The 16,591-nt window shown below is 41.8% G+C and overlaps 1 protein-coding gene across 1 annotated transcript in view; it reads left to right on the top strand.

The window, feature by feature from the left end:
- The first annotated feature begins 6,175 nt into the window (after positions 1–6,175).
- AZIN1 (antizyme inhibitor 1) overlaps positions 6,176–16,591 on the top strand; it is a 40,626-nt gene continuing 30,210 nt past the window's right edge. The window contains exons 1-2 of the mRNA XM_035124916.2: positions 6,176–6,299; positions 7,929–7,979. The gene's annotated coding sequence lies outside the window, so the exon portion shown is untranslated. The remainder of the gene's footprint in view (positions 6,300–7,928; positions 7,980–16,591) is intronic.

A 16,591-nucleotide genomic window follows, 5' to 3' on the forward strand; every position in this document is an offset into this window, starting at 1 on the left:
CAAATTTTGTTGCATCCCTCCCTGGCACTGTTGCTGCAGCGTGTGCCCCGCCCACAGCATGCCCTGGTACACGCCCACTCCTACACCCCTCCCCACCCCAGGCACCAGCAAATGTGTCCTTTTTGCTCTTCAAAATACAGCAACCCTAAAGTAGTGGTTGTTGGGGGGGGGTGAGAGACCTAAGTGATTTTGTATGTGTTATGGAATGGCCAAGGGTAAAATATATGTTATATATGTAAGTCAATTTTCCTTTGTTATACTTTGGTATTTACCAGCTTCTGATTAACTTCCTTCACCCATATTTGAACTAGAAAGGGGATAATCCTGTTAGTTGTAGACACTTATTAAAATTTTTCTTTTTGAAAGCCACACATTTTAAAAATATATATATATTTAAATTGTATATATAACTAGAAAAGGGGGCTACTGCAGTTATAAATGGGGGGCTCATTCTTAACAATTTGCAGATTAGCTTTGAAAATATTCTTTCGTACCTTTTGCAAGCTGCTCTATTGACAAATTCAGTTACTATCTAAAACTTTAGCTCTTAGAAAGTTGCTTACTTTGAGGGATTCTGTTGATGATGACACAAGATTTGATAGAATGACGGCAGGCTTAAGACAGATGGTGACTTCATAATAAGCAGTTCTAGACTTTTGAGTTTTGGAATGGTGAACTGCTGTTTATTTCACAATGATATTTCCAGTTTTCGTTGTATGTTGTGCAGCTAATAATTGCATCATTCACACCTAACATAGCCATATATTGACTTCACAAACAGTATTTATTTTAATTGCCAAAAAATATCTCGAATACAGCAGATACTGCACTGGAAGTGGACTTAAGCTGCAGCCCCCACCATGTCTACTCAAAAGTAAGTCCTAATGATTCCAGTGGGGCTGGATCCTAGGCACATGGAGTTAGGATTGCAGCAACCACCAGTCATGGAATAGAGCCGCTGAAATCAATGGGACTTGTGAATTTAATGTTTAACAAATCTACTCCTAAGCACAACTAAGTACGAAATCAAAATTTAGAAGTATGTCAACTTACAGAAACAAAGAAGACCATAGGCATTGACACAGGTTGCTGTGAAGGTTTACCAGGGTTATACAGACTGTGATCAGGAAAAGAAATCCAGACCACAAAAGGGAAAGGTATAAATCAGTTTTATTGATTACAAGGGCAGTGCAATTGCCCACAAGGTTAGCAGACAATTCAAAACAAACACCCACATGGCTTTAATTGCCACAGGGGACGTAATTATTGATCATAGGTAGTTTACTAAAACATAACTTTACAATTTCAGTAAAGGAAGGTGGCCAGTTTTCCAGTCTTCCAGCAGAAGCAAGTCTTAGACCTTTTCTAGTCTCTCCAACGCAATTTTCGCCAATGGAAAAAAGGAGACTGTCCTACTGTCTGTTGTCCAGGGAGGTCTTCAAAGCCTTGTCTTCATCTGACACAACTGGAACTAATGCCACATTGTTCTCACTTACTTACATTTTGCTTTCCCCTTTATCCTTATGCAAGAATTTTCCCATCTCCTGTGCTTGCAAAAATTGATGAATGACAGTACTCTTTCATTATTTCCTTGACTACATACTATAGCTGCTATATGAATGTTGTGGTACCTGCATAAAATGGCCTTATAAGTTTCTGGGTGAATGTGGAACAAAGCCATAAACTTTAACCTATTTTACTAATACCCCAAGTTGTCCGGCTTGAATATACTTGCCATTGTTCTCTTGACCTTTCCTCCATATACAAAGTACTTCCTCTTAGGTTTCTTCCAAATTCTGTAAATGTTACATGACCCTTTTTAGTTTAGTTCGAAGCCTGGGTTGTCAGCATCCAATCAAGATATGATCTGCACATTCTGCCCATCTCTATACCATTGTTAGCTGCAAGCATAAAAAATCATCATAGATCCAGAGGGAAAAGCCTCGCTCAGGTTAGACAACCTGGACCAGGCTTTCAAAATGCCATTGACAAGTAATGACTTTTTCCTCCCCTTTTAGGGGACAGTCTCAGGCCTTGGAGAGATCCAGCACTTCTGTTGCAGGATCAAGGCTTCTAGTATCAAGCAGCAGAACAAAATGTTGTTCCCTGGTTAGTTATGTAGAAGACCTCCTTGACCAATAGGAGACTTCTTTGAAACCTAATTACAACGGAGGAGAGACAATTTGGAGGGGTTGCAGTGCTCTCTCTCTCTCTCTCTCTCTCTCTCTCTCTCTCTCTCTCTCGTTGGGTGCCATGAGTACACAGTGCCTGCAACAGTTTTCCGAATGTGCCCATGCCTCTCCCCAGACTGGTGACCTATGATATAGCTTGATGAACAGGTTGGAGAACTTGAAACCTTGCGTACTATTTTGTGACATTTCTGTTTTCTGAATAAAGGTCTTGCTCTAATGGACTTTGCAACATAATAAACAGTGTCAATACATCTGAAAGCAACCATATAAAACAAGCATACAAACAAGATAATAAACATCTAATCATGGGCATATCTAGGATTTATGTTGGGGGTGGGGCAGACTTTATATGGGAGGGGCAAAACCTCAGCTAAGTATTTTTTTTTATTGATTTTGGCCACCCCGGCTACACCCATGCATCTAACTCACCTGTTTACAGTGCATCAGGAGAACCCTGAGAAGAAGAGGATTGGGACTAAAAGTCTAAGGAAAAGTGTGGCCTCATGGAGCCCGAGTCGTGAGTGAGCATTATATGTGAGACCATAGAATGTGTTAACTGCATGCTTACATGGCATAGGTTAAGTTTAGGTGCCTTCACTTGCAATGCCTATGCTTCGTATAATAAATTTATAAACACTCTATACTTCTCTTAGGATGGAGCGGGGAGGGAGGGTTATCCTAAAACTTTATTGTTTCGTATTTTTTAAGAAAATTAACAGAATTATATAAGATAATTATAGCTTCCACAAATACAACAGCTTAGTTCCACAAGGAGTAAACCATCTAATACTTGTGATAGCTGTCATGGGTTTCCAAATAGTGTAAACATGTTTCTAAAAAGGGAATCTTACCTGTTTCTGAGAGATGGTTTTTATAGCTGTGATTAGACTTTCACCTTATAGAACCAAATAAGTCAGTTTAAGATTAGCTACTATTGCCAAATCACATTGAACATAAATGTGTGGGGCCCTTCATTTCTGTTTTCACAGTTGGCAAGTTTTTCTACAGAAATAGCATTCTGAAACATTTAAAGATTGGATTGTGCAAAACTGTTTCTTGCCGCCAACAACCTCTTTACACACATCACCAGAAACTTGCTTTTCCAGACACAGTTTAAGGAACCTGAACCAACAGGCTTTAAGCCAGTAGATAAAAATATTAATGAACCTGTGCTCTCATCTCAAGTGGAAAAATTCCCTTCTCCATTCTCAAAGAGAGCTACTGATGTCTAGTTATCAGCATAGGTCAACCACCAAGGGGACCAAAACTATCTCTGTCCCATAGCTAAGCCCCCTAAAACAAGATTAAAATGGATCTAGATAATCAGTCTCTCCTGCATGGAAGCCATAGCTGCTCTTTCTTCTTCAAGCTCCTCCAGGTCCTGGTAGTCAATTGGCCAATCCCTAACATCTTGCATGCCTCCCTCTGTCTTGGACTGACTATCCTGCCTCCTGCCTTGTGGGTGGTTCCAACCCCAATAAATCGTTGCCCCCCTCTCCTGGGTCAGTCCCCTGGCCCCCTGCCTCCACGCTCTTCAGAGTCCTGCCTGTTACTGGCAGAAACACACAGAGAATTAGGCAAGGGACTTTATCTTTGTCAGGATTCTGCTGTAAAGCGTATCAGGTAAGAACAGATGAAGTGACCCAGTATGTTTCTCTCACCACTGAGCAGTTACTGAAAGTTCCCACTTAGAGGAACAGCATAGTATGGCAGCTGAGGTTGGAGCTGGGACCTGAAGTTCAAGCCCCACAACCCAAGAGGCCCTCAAATGACCACCCAGAGAGTGAAATGTGAGGGCAATGGCAAACAGACTCTGCACTCGCACTCTGGCTCACACAAACATGCCACAGGCCTCCAGCATTGATACTGCTTGCTGCAGCACCCCATTAAAAAAACAACCATTTTATAGCCAGGGGGGCAATTAGCTGTGCATGCATATACTGTAGTTACAGATGCTCATTTTATTAATGGGTAGGTAGCCTTGTTGGTCTGCCGTAGTCGAAACAAAATAAATAAATTCATTCCAGTAGCAGCTTAGAGACCAACTAAGTTTGTCATTGTGCATACATGCAAAAGCTCATACCAATGACAGACTTAGTTGGTCTCTAAGGTGCTAGTGGAAGGAATTTTTTTATTTTGTTTCATTTTATTAATTTTGCTTTTAAAGTATATAATATTTTCCTTCACAAAATATTGCTTATTCCCAAGTATGGTAAATGTGTTCAGCATTTGGGCAGCGGAAGCAAACTCATTTTTATTCCTTGTGGTCATGATGGTGCTGTGATTTAACCTTGCTTAAAACTGCACACTGAGAAGTTCTTAAAAAAACAAACAAAATAGGATTGACTGTTGTTGTTGCTCCATTTTGTTCTAACATATCATGAATGTAGAGGCAGTGGTAAATTATGGAATGCATGGTGGTGGAGGAAAGAGGAGAAATGTTAATTATGTCAATTAGGTGCTTTCCAACTGGAGATTTCTGTAAGAAAGACCATTAAGTCCAGGATGTAAAAAGCACCTAGCTGCACCACAGGAGAGGCTTTCCAGATCAGAGATTTGGGGGTGGGGGTCCTTTCATTTTTGACCCTGACACATATTTCCATACACTCTGTAGAAATTAAAGTCTCTGCCAAAGAGTGGAAACCTTCATTGTTCAAAGTTGGCCTGTTGTTGTATAAGCACTTCTGCTGCTGTTTTCCATCTCTGCTCAAGGCAGTAATGGGAACTATGTGCATAGTTTAAATTGTAGCAGTCAAAGGCAAATATCTTGGAACTGTTTCACCAATCCTCCCTAAGTTTAGGTATTTAAACAACCTGAGCTTGGTAGCCCATAATCCTGGTTCTCGTAGGCAACTGACCATTTGGCATTATTTACGTTTTTAAATACATGGTGATGAATGAATTCATACAAAGGGGAATACAGCCCTAGAGATTGCACTTTCAATCCTGGTGAATTCCATTCTTAAAGAATACCAATACAGACACAGCAGCTGCAGGATCCGGCTCCTTTTTCAACCGGGGCCAAACAGGGTTTCAAATGACATAAGCAGACTAAAGTTTCAAAGCAGCACATGCCAGGAAGGACATTCTATTCTGCCCAGATAATTCCTAAAATATGATCTGCAATGAATGGCTAGTCAGATGGAGTCTCTCAAGAATGCTGTGTGTTTGAGTTGATCCATTGTTTATGCAGAAATCCTCAGGCAACAAGATTATAGAGCAACAATCCTATATCCACTCACTGGGGAGTAAGCTTTGTTGTAAACTCATTGTGACTTACTTATGAGCAGACATATATAGGGTTGTGCAGAAAGAAAAAGCACTTTCCACAATATGTTTCAAGGTTGTCCCTTCCCTTAGGCACAGCAAGGATCAGGCAGCAGATGCAGGAACAGGTCGGGGGTGGGGTGGGGTGGGGAAGTGGTTGCAATTGCAGAATTAGTAGTGGTCTTCCTTGCATGCCCTAAACTAGCCTACAGGTCTCAAGTTTAGTGGGGGAAGCTGCCCCATCACCAGTGTTGACATAAGAGTCAACTGCTAATTTGGTCAGCTTCTGTTCTGTATGTGGGAATAGTTAGGAGGGAGCCCCTATCTTTTCCTCTGCCCTGACCAATTTGCTTAGTAGTACAGTAGTGCCTTGGGTTACAGACACCTCAGGTTACAGACTCCACTAACCTAGAAGTAGTACCTCGTGTTAAGAACATTACCTCAGGATGAGAACAGAAATCGTGCAGTGGCGACACAGCGGCAGTGGGAGGCCCCGTTAGCTAAAGTGGTACCTCAGGTTAAGAACAGTTTCGGGTTAAACGGACCTCTGGAACAAATTAAGTTCATAACCAGAGGTACCACTGTAAACAGCTTCTGATTCTGTGGGTTTCCCTTTCAGCAAATATGTTCAGGACTCTTAGCATAAGGATATTTCCTCACATATATGTTCACAAATAAACCTAAGACTACCTCATCCACTTTACTACCTGCTGCAGAAATCCGTTTTTGCACAAGACTGGGCACCTGAGAAAAAGGACACGCAAATCAGTAACCAAGGAAGTGGCAATATAAACGTCTACTGAAACCGAATTCCAACAAAAACATTGTGGGAGAAATCTGGTAGGCTGTATTTGGAGTCATTTGTTTTGATGATAGCCGTTTTCTGATATCTGAACCTTCCCTTATAAATTTATTATTAATCCTTTCCCCTCTCCTAACAGAATTGTTGTATATTGTTTTTCATTGCCATAGGCAGCTTTGGGATCGATTTTTCAACTAGTGACATTTATACTATAACTGAATTGCTGATTCACACAATTGCATTGAATTTTGACATGGCAAAGTCACTACAAGGCACCACCATATCCTGTATTTGTTTCGATGGTTCCTGGTGAAAAAGCTGCCTTGCATTGGGTGCCTCTGGCATGGAAAATCATTGCTTACCATAGTCTGATCACTTTTTGTCTGTGTGCACACATTATTATATTCTACATTCAGTACACATGGAGATCTGGGTTTTTCTACCAGATCTACACAGTTAGTGCAATTATTACAGTTATATCCCACAACTGCAATTATTGTGTTGGAGGGAATGGGAAAGGCATGGAAAACCTCATCAACAGGATGATTTTCAAACAGATGCCATGTAACTAAACTCACCATTGTTGATGACAGGATCTAGAGTACATATAGCAGCTCATTAAGGAGGGCTGCGTATATATCAGACCTTCAAAGCACTGCCTCCCTGCATAGAGGAGATAAAGTTTCTGTAGGATGTATTATGGATGTGCTTTATAGGTTGACTATATGAACAATTCTGCATTCTGATAAACTATTCCTTTGCACTCTAGATGGATAAGTGTATACACTACCTTAATTTCAAATGTCTTAAGAACTGAGGCCAAGCTACCCAACCAGGCAAACACAATCTTTTTCTAATATTCATCTTTTCCCAGTACATCAATATGATAATTCTAATTGCAAGACACTACAAATCAGCAGCTATTATTGGGGGGGGGGGGATTCTCAGCCATTCTAAACATTAAAGCAGTAATTTTCAAACTTCATATCTGCAGGGAACACATCCCTCTGTTGATTTGTCTGTAAAGGTGCCTCTGTGCATTTGCTATACAATCCTTTAGCATTGTTGAGGATCCTTGTGAGTCTTCACATTCTCAGTTCATATAGTTAGGTCTCATAGTTACGCTGCACTAAAATTGCAACGTAGAACAGATTCAACCCACCTCTCTGGTTTCACCTTGAAAGTGAAAACCCATAGAGGTGCGAGCAGGTAACAATCAAAATGGAAACAGAAAAGCAGGGTCGGGGGAAACCACTATGCCAATCTGTACTTGCGAGGATTGAGCTGCAAAAAACAAACAAACTACTACAACTGAGCACTTAAAAACAGCAGTGGGAGAGGACAATTGATAAAACAGAGGAATGCAATGGCGCAAGGCTTTCTGCATTCTCTGGAATAATTGAGTGAAAAAATGGTATCAATTCCAGAGGAAAAAGCTAATGTGAAAAGCTAGTCTGACTTAATGTGAAAGTCACATTAATATAGCCAAAAGATAGCTAGCTTTAACATGTAGCAACATAAAGAATTACAGTAAAAATTACTGCAACCAGAGGGTGTTTCATGTTGGCACTTAATAAAATGTACACATAAAATTATTCCGTTTAAAAATATGTTTGTCTGGCTTCCAGCTGGAAACTAATTACATGTTGAATTCTTGCCTTCTGCAGATCGAATTATGTAACCACCTTATACTTGTACAACCGCACAGTAAGCCATCAGTAAGTAATTGGAAAAAATAAAACAAACAACTGGGTGTTGTTGTTTTTAAGCATTTCCATCTGAGCTCATGAACAAAGCAACAAAGCAAATTCATGAGCACAGTTGGCCTTAGTCTTGTGACATTATGGGCAAAATGTGCAGAAGAATTATGTGATAGCTAAGGGCTACTGTCAGTTCCAGAGACCATACATGTACCTTTAAAACGATGGAGTAGCAAGATAAGATGTTCCCCTTGCACCACCTGTGTCAATACCCCAACTTTGCCCACCTTCCTTTACTGCCTGTAGTGAACCAAAGCTCAGGTCCTGCATACTACAGCACTTGGGTGTGGTGATTGGTGGACCGGTGGATTAGGAAGCACAGTAAAAAGGTAAAGGTAAAGGGACCCCTGACCATTAGGTCCAGTTGTGACCAACTCTGGGGTTGCGGCGCTCATCTCGTTTTATTGGCCGAGGGAGCCGGCGTACAGCTTCCAGGTCATGTGGCCAGCATGACTGAGCCGCTTCTGGCAAACCAGAGCAGCACACGGAAACGCCGTTTACCTTCCTACTTGGAGCGGTACCTATTTATCTACAGTACTTGCACTTTGACGTGCTTTCAAACTGCTAGGTTGGCAGGAGCAGGGACCGAGCAACAGGAGCTCACCCCGCCGCAGGGATTTGAACCCAATTGGCAAGCCCTAGGGTCTGTGGTTTAACCCACAGTGCCACCTGTGTCCAGGAAGCACAGTAGTGTCGGAAGGCATGATCTCTGGTTCTCAGCTTACATCTATAGTGGTGGTGTCCTTCAGAAATACGTCTAAGAGCTTGGCTTGCTCTTCCAGGGTACAAATCAGGCAGGAAGCAAGAAGGCATTGCATTACAAACAAACAAACAAACAAATCTATCTTTCATTTAACTGTTATAAGCTACATTGCAACCAGGAGTGCCATCTTGAATAAAATATTGTGGGGGCCCAGGTAAGTCCCACCCCGCATAATCGGTCACATTATGAAGTGCACACACACCATTTGAATGGGAATGCCCATCAACTTTGTGGTGGCCCAGCCTCCTCAAATATTTTATTGTGGGTGGGGACAAAGCCTCCATGGGCCCTAGGAGTTGGCTCCCACGATTGCAACTCCATCAGTTTACAATCTATAGCAGGGGCAACTAACATGGTGCCCTCCAGATGTAGCTCTATTCCAACTTCCGTAAGCCCCCAACACAACGGCCAGGGATGGGGGAAGTTGTAGCCCAAAAACATTTGGAGAGCTCCACGCTGGCCATCCGTCATCTTTAGTGAGTTATACTGTCATAGCAATCCTATTCCCATAAGGGTAGCCATGTTAGTCTTCTGCAGCAAAATCTAACAAATTTATTAGAGTATACACCACTAGTGTAGCCTCAGGGCTAATCCAGTGTATGAAGCCTTTCCAACCTACAATTTTTTATGGGGGAAACCTTTTCTTCCAGAGAGTCTCTGAACCTTTGGATTCAGTCCTCCTCCCATCTCCTGCTTCCAAGGCTTCAAGTTGGAAGCCTTCAAGGTGGTAGAAGGTGAGGGGAAGTACACAGACCAGCATATTACAGTGGTCCCTCGGGTTACAAACACCTCTGGTTACAAACACTTCAGGTTACAGACTCCACTAACCCAAAAGTAGTACCTCAGGTTAAGAACTTTACCTCAGGAAGAGAACAGAAATTGCGCACCGGCGCCGGCGCAGCAGCAGGACGCAGTGACCTGTTTCCCAACTAGAGCAGGGTTTGCACTGTTTCTGCTGGAGATACAAGCCATACAACAAATCCAGGAAACGAAAAAGAAAAAAAACATCAGTGAGTAAACTCATACTTTCCTAACAATGCAGTAAGAAAGGTAAGCATCAAATACCATGACAAGAAGTCAGGATAAGAAGTAATAATGATAATAAAAAGCAACATGGAACACCCAGCTCTACCTCTCTTTCAAATCAGAACCAGTGAAGGCGGTGAAGGTCCTGTGTGAGTGCCTGGAGGCGGTTGGAGGATGGATGGCGGCTAACAGATTGAGGTTGAATCCTGACAAAACAGAAGTACTGTTTTGGGGGAACGGGGTGGGCAGGTGTGGAGGACTCCCTGGTCCTGAATGGGGTAACTGTGCCCTGGAAGGACCAGGTGCGCAGCCTGGGAGTCATTCTGGACTCACAGCTGTCCATGGAGGCACAGGTCAATTCTGTGTCCAGGGCAGCTGTCTATCAGCTCCATCTGGTATGCAGGCTGAGACCCTACCTGCCTGCAGACTGTCTCGCCAGAGTGGTGCATGCTCTAGTTATCTCCCGCTTGGACTACTGCAATGTGCTCTATGTGGGGCTACCTTTGAAGGTGACCCGGAAACTACAACTAATCCAGAAGGCGGCAGCTAGACTGGTGACTGGGAGCGGCTGTCGAGACCACATGACACTGGTCTTGAAAGATCTACACTGGCTCCCAGTACGTTTCCGAGCACAATTCAAAGTGTGTTGGTGCTGACCTTTAAAGCCCTAAGTGGCCTTGGTCCAGGATACTTGAAGGAGCGTCTCCACTCCCATCGTTCTGCCCGGACACTGAGGTCCAGTACCGAGGGACTTCTGATGGTTCCCTTGTTGCGAGAAGCCAAGTTGCAGGGAACCAGGAAGAGGGCCTTCTCGGTGGTGGCGCCTGCCCTGTGGAACGCCCTTCCATCAGATGTCAAAGAGAAAAACAGCTACCAGATTTTTAGAAGACTTCTGAAGGCAGCCCTGTTTAGGGAGGCTTTTAATGTTTAATTGTTGTATTTCATTTTTCTGTTGTAAGCCACCCAGAGTGGCTGGGGAAAATTATTTATTTATTTATTTATTTATTTATTTATTATTATTATTATTATTATTATTATTATTATTATTATTATTATTATTATAATATAGCACAGCAGGAAAGGCTAGTAGTGTGTATGACAATATATTAGGATCAATGTAATTGAGAACTAAGTCCCACTATGTCCAATGGGGCTCACTCTTAATTAAGTATGCACAGGACAGCGGTGCTACTGTCTTCAAAGTTCTTTATGTAAAGGACCAGCTTTCTTCAAATTTTATGTTTGGGGTTATCCTGGGGGGGGGGAATTGTTTCAACACAACCCTTAACAATTATAAATTTGTCTTGGTTTATAGCATATTAGATTTGCTAAAGGCAGAGAAATTTGTTAACTGCTTAGAATGAATGATGCCTTTGTAGTAAATATGTTAGCATGCCAGCCAAGTAAACAGTAGAACTAATGCTGTCCCATTGATCCTTGGCTTCTTCTAAGCAGACTTGTAATCTAACAGAGATCTTTACTACCTTCTGAGTCCAAACAACATCTACAGTGTTTATAGATAGTATTACTCCCCAGGGCACTAATGCCTGGGAAAACTTTGTACTTGTAGGATTCAAGTTGTTGTGGAAGATCTGCATGATTTGCTGTCTCTGTTCCTCTATATAAAGGGTAGAAAACAGCTGCTTTTGTCTCATGCAGAAGAAAATTTCTCAAAATGTTATTAGACCACACCTGTCTGCATAAGGGTTACAAAGCAGCAGCCTCCCACTGATGTTGCAATATAAAGATGTTGACACAAGTTTTCCCATTGGTGGTGTGTTGGACTTCACCAGCACAAAGCAGTTTAGGAGTAATCATTTGCTTTCCAGCAAGCAGTGGTATGATAGATTGATTTCCCTTGCAGAGGCTCTGCTATGAGCTCCGCAACGGGCAAAATATTTCTGCATTGAAGGGGGTTAGACTAGACGACTCTTGTGGTCCCTTCCAACTCTACAATTTTATGGTTCTATGATTCCAGATCAGTTATCTGGAATATTATCTTCTGACATGGTGCTGAAGTGAGTGTTGTGCAAACAATTTTGATTAGTGCACTTATTGTGAATCTCAAAGAAGACAACACTCAAGTCATAGAGATATATATTATGAGTATAATTAAGTTTACATATACACCTTAGCTCGCTCTCTGTCTCTCAAAAAAAGTTTTCTGCTTGAACTGTGTTTCAAACTTTTGTGTGGATAAGAAACTGGAATTTAGTATCCAGCTTCAGAATTGTTTACCTGACATGGCTGTGGAATCAGATGGAATGGAAGTTGGTAGATCTCAGCGTTCTCTACTGACTCTAATGAAAGTGTTTTTATAGCATCTCTTTTGTGGTTTAATATTATAGCATCATCAGAGGCTGCAACCAACTCCTGAGCAAGCCCAGGATCTAAACTAAGCCCCATGATATCTGCAAATATGCTCAGGCTTTTTTCTTTGCACTTGCATTGTGCCATCAGGGTAGGGGGTTATGCAGGTGGTGTATTTTTTAATTAATCTTTATTAAATGTTAAAAGAAAAAGAAAAAATACCACAGCTGTCAAAACATATACTTCAAAGAAACAAACTGATACAACATAAGATTGGCAGCCGATAAAGTACTTCAGAAAGAATAAATAAATAAATAAAACAAAAGTAGGTAATTATTGAAAACGAAACAGGACGTGTATTAACTAGAGTAAATGTGGTGCAATGCCAGCATAAATAGACTTTGCATAACTCCAGGATAGGACCTTACTGTTAGAAAATATTGTGTCCAAAAGGATTAGTACTCGATACATTTCAATATAAGTTTTTGGGAGAGGGTGGGGGAACTGATTTGCCTGCCAAGAGAGGAGAGGACAATATATGGCAGATAGTATCCCGCTTGACAACAGACGGTTTTGAAGAGACCGGTAATCATTTGTTTTTGTTTTTGTTTTTACTGAGCACTGATGAGATAATTGGTTAATTTCCCACATGTCACAGAGGTTATCAAATTCTAATGATGTTACACCTCTTGTGTACTTGCCATATTCATATTTATGACCTAGAGGTAAAAATCTGTGAAACCTATAATGGGTAACCTTAATTATACCTTGAAGTTTGTATTGAATTATTTTTGTTGGTACCTATATGTATAAATGCAATTTGTAAAGGCAAGAACAACCTTCATTCTGCTGTTTCCCTATGGAAAGCCCTCCATTTCAGGTAGAGAAGCTTTCAATGCATTTGCCTGTAACACAACTTTTCTGGTTAAACATTGTCTGAGTGTGGTCTGCAAAAGCAGGGTCGAGTATTAATAGCCAGTTCATAATTGCAGAGGATTAAAACTGGCACATATTATTTTGCTCATATTAGAATCCTATAATCCTAGAGTTGGAGAGGATCTAGTCCAACCACCTGCCAATGTTGGAAACAACAACAGCACCCCTGATTGTTGGCCATCCAGCCTCTGCTTAAGGACTTTTAACCAAGGTGAATCTGCCCCATTACAACACGATTTGTTGCAGCAAGACAACTTGCATTGTTAGGGTGTTTTCAGGAGCCAACTCCTAGGGGTTGAAGTCCCTTCACTGCCATCCCCCAATAAAATATTTGAGCTCCCCCCACTTGATGAGCATTGCCATTCAAATGGTGTGTGTGCACTGTGTCATGTTTCCACTTATGCATGGTGGGGCTTACCTGCTCCCCCCCCTCAATATTTTATTCAAGTTGGCACCCCTGGCAGGGCTTGAGCTAGCAGTCGGGATGGGGGGGGGATTGGATAACTGGCTAACTGAAGCCCATGCAGTGTCCATGGCTCAAACGCCCTCAAGCATAGGCTGCACTCTTCTATACCTACTGATCTGGGGCAAGTCAAATTGAGCTCAAAGAGGCTTACTTCTGAATAAACATGTAGAATCGCACTGTTAATTGGTAGGCTTGCAGTCTGCATGACCTGGTTCCCTTAGGTTCCCCTCTTCCCTCCCTGTGATGAATTGAAAGCTGCCTACAGAAAACAAGCATTTTTAAATAGTTGTGATTTGTCAGCAGTATATTCTGCTCCCCACCCGCCACAAAAAGGTTGTAGCATAGGCAGTAGTTCATAAGGGCTACTCTATGTCCTCATTTACTACAAAGGTATAATTCTAAGAGGTTAACTCTGTGTCCTTGCTCACTGGGAAATGTTGTAGCATGGAGTGTTTCTATTGAGTTCTGATCAGCGAGCTATGCAGTCCACAATGGGCCATGCCGTTCCCCGCGCCAAAAAATTTTTTTAGTCAGCATTCTTTTGCCATTGAGCACACTCAGATCTCAGGGTTTCACCCCCACTTAAGGTTTTTTTTTGGGGGGGGGGTACTTCTGCTAACACTGAGGCTCCCTCCAAGACAGCTGATACTTCCTTCTTGTGCATGGATGATGCCAATTTTTTTTACACAAAAGCAAGGGCACACACACTTGAACATCAGAAATGGGAGGATATGTCCCATTTTGCAGCCCAAATTAGTCCTGGAATGTAAGAAACAATCCCAATTTCATACTTTTAATGCAAGATGGGTGTTTTGTAATCCTGTTATTATTCCTTGTGTTACATATACACTCTGTTTTACAAATTATCAAACCTTTCAAAACACTGCTCTCTTTTTGATCTTTTATTTCATTATGTAAGTGTTTCAAGCTCCATGTGGGATGTTTAATACGGTACAGTGTGTACCAATGTCTTCTCACTGTTGTACTAAGATGACCCAAAGCTACCATGCTGGGAGGTTATAACACATGCTTGTTCTCAAGTCCCTTTCTCTCCTGTTGTCAGTTCTGTAAATATTGGCAACAGTCTAGCATGTGATCTGTCAAGAAAACCATGTTGCTTATGCTAAGTAGCAGAATATATTGTGTGGGCTAACCTAGGTATAAGCATAGGAGCTGCATGCATTAACCTGCTGACATTAAAAAAAAAATACTGAAAAGTAGTGGAGAGAATGAAAAAAAAAAACTTAACCCTTTCACTTCCTGACATTTTCTGCTCAAAATCCCGCTTCCTTAGCTGCTTGTGTCCCATCAGAGGGAAAGATACATGAGTGTGAAAGCTGCTTGGCTGATTTCAAGTAAATTAAGGACAGAAGGGGGAAATGCTAATCAGCCCTCCTCCTTCCCAGTTCTTCCTATGCTCCCAACTGAAGCCTCTGAGATTGCTTTCCTTAAAAAAAAAGTTAGGAGACTACTTTACATGGCTCCCAATCATGGGTATAACCAGGATTTTTGTTGGGGGGACGATGACAGGACTTTGGGTGCTGCAGAACCGTCATGATTGGTCAGTTAGTTAAGTATTTCTATTGTTTTATTGCTGCCTCCTCCCCCGCTATGCCCATGGCTCCCATGTAACATCAGGTTGGTCATCAGTCTATCACTGAACCTGAAAAATATTAACATTTAAAACACTGGAAAGCTAATTGTAAGGTTCCTTAGACAAAAAATTCAAAAGACAGGTACGGTTTCAATCCTATGTTTACGCAATGTGGCCTACTCCCAGGTTAGTGGGGTTAGGATTTAAGCAGTCACAAAGGTGTTAGAAACAGAACTTGTTTGTTTTTCATAAGTTCCTGTCAGACTCCTGGGGAGATATACCTGCCTTTTCCTGCAATGCTTCCAGTTTAGTGTAGGCTACTGAGTCAGAAGCACAGCTGAGGTGTCCTACAGACACACTGTTACTTCCTTGCCAAATACTGATAAGGTACAGAAGAGTCATGAGGCATTTTTCAGAATTCTCCTTTGATTTGTTCTGAAAGAGTTCCTATCCCACAGCGCCTGGGAATAATGTAAAATGCAAACGAACAGGTGAAATTATGCAGTCCTTGCCATAGATTAAAATGGTGGCAAGATAAGTGCTTGGCAGAATGACTTAAGCCAATATTAACTTGTACCCATTTGTTCCATTTGTACTAACAAAGTACATAAATGTTTACTCAGAGGTAAGCTCCACTGTATTCACTAAAGCTTACTGCCTACTCAGTGTGCTTAGGAATGCAGTGCTAGAAACATGAGTGTATTTCAAATATTGTGGCACACGGAAGGAAAAAGAGCTTAAAATAAAGCTAAAATAAGCAGCCATATGGATATCAAGCAGAATAAACAGCATTGCAGACTGTGGAATAAAAACTATTGTTTATAAATAATCCCTCCAGAAGTACCTAAGGTTGGTTTTGTTGGCAGGGCTCTCTTTCACACAAGAGTTTCAGGTACATAAATACTTCATTTCTTGACAAAAGAATGCCTTGCCCTGGAAGGATGCATCATCTCCTGGGTTTCGGCCTATTATTCAACTCTTAAAGTGCACAGAGCCTCTGGAAATAGTATGGGCTCAAAAAAACAGCAACGTATACTAGTTAATTAGGAAGGACAAGAGGTAATTTAAATTCGTTTTAGTCTTTTCACTTTTGTAAGTTTTGGAGTGGGTTTGTAAATTTCCCCCGATTTTACTGTTTGATCTTTTGTAAACCGCTTTGAGGTTTTCTTTTAATTACAATAAGAAGCTCAGCGCCTTTCCGTTGTGTATTACTTCATACAACTCCCCCGGGGGGGAAGGCCAGACCCCAACTAAATACAGCACGTGTTTATGTGTCTGTGTGCGCTTTTAATGCGGGCTCCGAGGCGACTGCCTTTCGTAAAGGGCGAACTTCGGCCTCCCCGGGAAGAAACACCGCCACTTTCCCTTCCCTCGGTGCCCTGCGTATGTGGCCTGCTGCGCTCATGCGCAATGTCCTCCTAGCCCCGAGGAACTGTCACTCACGTTGGGAAGGAAGGAAACGAGTCGCAAGGAGA

The sequence above is a fragment of the Zootoca vivipara genome, chromosome 8 (genome assembly GCF_963506605.1).
Source record: "Zootoca vivipara chromosome 8, rZooViv1.1, whole genome shotgun sequence".
Lineage (NCBI taxonomy): Eukaryota > Metazoa > Chordata > Lepidosauria > Squamata > Lacertidae > Zootoca > Zootoca vivipara.